Below are 6,518 nucleotides of genomic sequence, written 5' to 3' on the forward strand. Positions count from 1 at the left end.
CCTATCCTATCCTATCCTATCCTATCCTATCCTATCCTATCCTATATCCTATTCCACTCCACTCCACCCTACTTTACTTTACTCTAAAACACCTCAAGAAAACTATCAAAGGTAGTAATAGATTCATCTATGTTTTGAAAACAAATTAGCTGAAGGTATTATTTAAAATCTTACCCTGGTGAATTAAAAAACAAACAAACAAACAAACAAAAAATATTTTAAGGAAAAGGCTCATCGAAATATGGTATGAATACACACATGATTTTTTCATCCTTAAACTGTAAAGATCTAGAATGGCTCCAGATCAGACTCTAATGAATAATACAGTATTACTCTATAGTGAATAAAATAATTGCTTCCAACTATGATTTATAAAAAATTGCTTTTGGGGAAAATTGTTACTTACAGAAGACATGATTTTTTTTTTTTTTTTTAAATGTGCTTAACAAAAATCTATGGATGAAATAAGTAGTTTAGCTTTTCCCAGTATGTCATTAAAAAAAAAAAATTAAAAAATGCTGTTATAAAGTGTCTATTTAACTTTTAAAATTCTTCTTTTTTCATTTGGCTAAAACTGTCAACAAAATGCAATGCAAGCTTACAAAAAAGTGTTCTTAAAATCCATTATTCAGTGATTTATGAATTAATAACAGTTTTAAAAGTAGGTACGAAATTGAATAAAATACATTTACTTTGAAATACATTAAAATTAGCTGTAAAACGCAACCTGAGTCAAAATGAAAAAGAAATGTGGTTATCTTGGATTCTGGTAAAACAAAAAACGATATCTAAAATAATTTTCTTTTAGTCTAAAACTTTTAAAATATATTCCAATATATTCTTATGTGCTCAAAACCTCTACTTTTGTTTCCAGATGTACTAGTTGGAAAACAAAGGATTTACTCTTCATAAAATTTTGCTATCTCCTTAAATCATTGTTGCTGGAAATAATATGGCTGGAAAGTAAAACTTTGCAGTATACAATATGAAACATTTATAAAAAAAGTAAAAAATCCAGCAAGAACTTCTGAATTATTTTATCTCCCCTCGCTAAAACCACAATTTTCTAGTATTTGCTAGCAAATTACTAGTTCTAAGTGTTAATCAGTGTTAAAATCTAAAGAGCTGCAAACCTTCATGCTCCAGGAAGATGCACTTCTGGTTGTACTGAAGAAGAATTTCCCTTTTGTGCATAAGCACATTACAGAAGTGGGCATGGTCAGCAGCTGAGCTTCCCTCCCACTTTCTCCTGTGCTAGCTGCTATCCAGATAGGATGCATGAAACCACACTGCAGTTCTTATCATTTTAAGCAGATTACAATTACAGTCTAACTTGACTTTACAAGTGATGTCAACATTAATTTCAGTCTATTAATCCACCCCTAACTGTCTCTGCAGAGAAGCTCGTAGCTGTCTCTGATATACACAGTGTGATAAGCTTCTTCCTGGAAGAAGTTCCTCCTCTCAATCATTCATATTTGAGAGACTGAGAAATGCTGTTGCTCTCACGATTATGTGCAAGCAACAGGTATATCTGTCTGCTCAGCCTTCCAAACGTTAGTATGATTTTCATCATTAATACAGTTCTGAGAAACTCTGCCAAAGAATTAGAATTGTCCAATTGCTCCAAAAACAAGTGGCCACCACAAGCTGGAGAAAGACTGCATGACCAGAGATTTCCTTCTAATTCATCGTACCAAATAAATGCGTTCTATAGGTATATTTCATATCCATATGAGAAATCTTGATGTTGGAAAATCCCACACTCATATATCTGAGAGTTCCTCGCAGATCTCACAGAACATTGCTTGAAGTCCTTCACATGACTCATGGGAAAAAAAAGAAAAAAAAAAACAACCTGTTTCTGAGTTCCCTTCTCGTGGTCACATCCCCCATTAAAACAAGGAGAAGTTCTGCTTTTGCTGGGTTTTGATAGTTAAGCACAGGAACAGGTTGCCCAGAGAAGTGGTGGATACCCCATCCCTGGAGACATTTAACATCAGGCTGGATGGGGCTCTGAGAAACCTGATCTAGCTGTAGGTGTCCCTGTTCATTGCAGGGGAGTTGGACTAGGGTCCTTCAGCTCAAATGATTCTATGATTTTATGATCTTGAACTCAGGAGTCTTAGGGTCTTGGGTAAGAACATGTCACCATCTCTGACACTCAGCTGACAACTGCTGTCTCCTGAGGAGATGCATTTATATTTGGAGCATGGATTTTCCTGATAGGGCTGCACATGAGGTGTACGTCTGTCATGTAGGCATTCAAGCCTGGCTGATTAGGTATAGGTGGGCACCTGTTGCTCTGTGAGGGCAGTGGAAATAAATTTTGGCTTTCACATGCAAGAGATAAAGCGTACATTCTAAAAAGTTAAATTTCAAACATTTTGATTTCTTATTTCATAATACTCATCTTTCAGGTAAGCTGCTGTAAGGAGGGCATGAAGAAGCATTAAAGAATCAAGGAATCTGGTCTTTCTTGCATGTGTGACTGTGTCATAGGCTTCTTGTAGATAGCTGTATGTTGTTGTGATCGTTGGACTGAGAGAAAGGCTTTATCTACCTCCACGATGAACTTCTTCTGGCACTGGTTATGTACCAGAAAGAATCAATGAATCACAGCTCTGCCCCTTCCTGTCCAGCCCTGAGTTCAGCACAGCTGAGGAAGAAGAGAGCTTTGTGTTGCTTCAGTTTATCAGAGAATAATAGAATCACAGAATATCCCAAGTTGGAAGGAACCCTTAAGAATTATTAAGCCCAACTCCTGGGTCCACCCAGAAATCAGACCATGTGTCTGAGAGCACTGTCCAGGTTCTTCTGGAAGTCTGACAAGTTTAATTCCCACTGGGCATTTAGGATCATAGCATCATTTGGTTTGGAAGGGACCTTTAAAATCCATCTAATCCAACTCCCCTGCAATGAACAGGGACACCTAGAGCTAGAACAGGTTGCTCAGAGCCCCATCCAGCCTGACCTTGGATGTTTACAGGCATGCGGCATCCACCGCCTCTCTGGGCAACATGTTCCAGTAAATTTACGTGCATCAATCAGCACAGTTCACTGCAGACTGGAGAGGACTGAGGAGGAATGAGTTAAATAAAAGCTTGACATTAAGTAACAAATTGCCATAGGGCTGACTAGTGAAAGCTTGCAGTCATATTTTTACCAGGGCAAGACAGATAAAGTAGATTTTTACTGGATCAACAATTACTGTAAAAGGCATTAAAGGTCAAAATGGATAAATATCAAGTAATATAAAGCCTATCTCCAGCTAACAGCAATTTGGAAGATTGTGCTGTTTTAATAACAACCCATTGTACAAGAGCTGCTGGAAATGCATCACTGATTTGCTGTAGAAATCATACGTTGAAGTTCTGTCTTCCTAGCCATTAATAATACCACAACAAGTATCCTCCTGTATCATATCAGTGGTTTTTAACTGCTTTTCATAAATATTTCTGGAGTTGGTTGAATTAGACTTCTAATGATTTCTTCATTTAATGTGGTCTGATCAATTTTTATGGCATCGCCTGAGGAATGAAATCAAACAAATGTCATGCCACACTTACGTTCCTTCTATGGATTTTTGAAGCATTCCTTTAAAAACATATTTTTGTTTGACAGCAGAGACATCGATTTGACAACTTGCTTTACAAAATTAGAGTAGCTTTCGAGCAAGGTAGTTATTCTGTGTGATCTGTGTACTGCTTTGTTATTATTTGAGGTTTCAGCTCACATCCCAGTCACATGGGGTAATTTGTCATTATCTCTGCTAACGACTTTGTGAATCTGGATCAAACCGAGTAGCTGATAAATAAGTATGTTGATTTCTGGCAAACTACTGACAAAGAACATTATTTTAATATTTGACATTAAATAAGCAATACAGCGTCCTAAATACTACTACAACCTTGAACCAACATAGTGCTGTAGAAGATGAGACACATCACTTATCAAAGGTATTGTTTGGCATGCTTAATTTGTGAGTGGAGGAGATGTGAATGACCAGTAAGTTAGGCCAAAGGGTCTCCAGCGCAGGATTGCATCCCTTGGCTTGCTGAGCAGTTGCTGCTTTGAGAAAAGTCACAGCCACTCTTGAATTTAATTGGAATAGCTGAATATTTTGTGTTCATCTATGAAAGGAGATAAGAAGGGCCCTTGTGCTCAAAAAAAAAAAAAAAAAGGTATTTGCTACACTAATTGTCAAAAAATGCAGGAAATATAGGGCTGAGATAAAGAGCAAGATACATGGAGCCTAGATAAGGCACCTCATTAAAACCCCATTTCATTAGTGCAGCTTGTTAAACCGGTAACTTGAGGCTTAACGAAGGTCTACCCACTGTAGCAGCTGTGGTCCTGCAGGGTTCTAGGTGGAACATCAATTGAATTATCCTGACAAACAGCAGAGATGTGTCTAACAGCTTCCTCATTGAAGTAACAGATACTTTCACTGGTGTGTACTGAAATGATAGCAGATTGTGTAGGCAATCTTTTTCAAGTCCTACAGAATCAATAAAAATGGTCAGATTTCAACATACCTGAACAATGGGTCTGACTATGATCTATGCTGAAATAAAAAGAATCAGTTAACTACGTTGTAATGGGAGCCTACAGTGAACGAGCAGAGGGCTTCTCTCTTCCTTATTGAAAAAGCTTTCCTTGTGTTTAATAAAAATAATCAATGGTCCTTTTGATTTTGCATTTGCAGTTATGAGTAAGACTTTAACTTATATCAATTTTCCATAAATTCAGGGAATAAGAATTTAGAAGAGATCATTGTAAGCTTTTTATCCTGTCCCACCTGAGCTCTTGCACTGATTTCCAGCTTTCTGCTGGTTGAAAGCATACTGTTGGAGAAACACTTCACGTTTTATTTCAAAAGCATTAGGTAAGCTAGAAGAAAAATCAGCGGAGTCAGGAAAAGTTGTACATCTTCTATGATGTCTACATGATACTCAAGTCCTTTTTAACAGTAAAGGGACAAGTTTGATGTCAAAAAAAAAAAAAAAAAACAAACCTGCTCTCCATTAAATTGCATCTATGTGCAAGGCTGAAGAGTGTAATGCTTTGTGACCACTGCTTTTAAATTAAACATTGCCTGTATGAATTTGGTGAGTAAGGAACTATTTGATACAGATGTAGAACCAGTCCAAAACTTGTATAGTGTTAGGCTTGAAAACATATGTCCACAATGAGACAGGAGACAGATTAAACACAGCCCCTGGTGATGAAATTCTCTTTACTGTGAAAGACAGAGAGCTGCTTTGTCTTGACCGAGAATTTTAAGAAGGAACAAGGAGGAGATAGGCAGTGATTATTCACAATGGGCAAATGGTGTCTAATCTTAGGAAGTGTTCCTACCAAAATGAAACTTTCAAGTCATTCAAGATTTGGAACAGAGTTGCTGTTGAGCATAAATTCTGTAATGGCAGTTAAGCAACAGTTACAAATACAGCTCCTTCCATTGATAGAACTCCAAATTAATCTCAAAAATGAATTACATATATATACATTTTAATGTATATAAGATTAGTGGCCTTGACCTCAGAATTTCACACATACACCCAGACACAGAAAGGGTTTTCCTCTATTTCTGTACTGACTCTGACTGGGTTGGAATTAAGAAAAGTCCTTGATGCTTCATAAGTACTGTTCAACAACAGCTAGAACATGAGTGCTGATTAGGTCACAAATCTAAAACATAGCACCATACGAGCTATTATGAAAAAAAATAACTCTAATCCTGTAAAAACAGACACAATTGCTAAAAGAAATTACTAAACTTCAACAATATCCTCTATTTATTCCAAACTCTATCTTCTCCCATACTGATCAAGTTCAAGTTGTAGAAGTCCCTGTTAATTGCAGGGGAGTTGGACTGAATAATCTTTAAACATCCCTTCCAATTCAAACAATTCTGTGGTTCTGTGATACAAACCCTCACTTCCATACAATCTTGTTATAGACCTGAACTGGATATAAAAGTACAGTGATTGGCATTGCTATAGATTAAAATATATATATATATATCAATCCCAACTGTGCTATGAAGTGCTAAAGTATTTAGCACAAGTTTCACTCAGCCAAAAACATTTGCATTCCCACATCTCTAGACATCCACTGACATACTTCATAGCCAGAGTGAGTGTCCTTATGTTCAGAATAATCCAGCTCATGGTGAGACTGAAAGACAACTCACTAAATTACCCTCAATGGTTTTATTTGCTTGACATGGGGAGAAAATCATGGAGGAATGACATGTCCTGTGTCTGTAGTGCTACGATATCATTCATTGAATTGAACACTGTACATAGTTTGAATTATAGCAATGAAATGAGCAACTTAATTTCAGTTGTATTGGAGTCAAATAGCAAAACGCATGTATCTATCGTGGTAGGAGAGCTTTTACTGATGCTTATTGACAGAGCATTCATTCAGAAGAGAAATCCTTTGGCCAAGCTTCTATATCCATGAGCTATCTGATTGTTATAATATTCAGTAACCAAACAGATCATCCC

This window comes from Lagopus leucura, unplaced genomic scaffold (assembly GCF_019238085.1).
Source record: "Lagopus leucura isolate 7727_CA_CO unplaced genomic scaffold, USGS_WTPT01 Super-Scaffold_100002, whole genome shotgun sequence".
NCBI classification, from domain to species: Eukaryota; Metazoa; Chordata; class Aves; order Galliformes; family Phasianidae; genus Lagopus; species Lagopus leucura.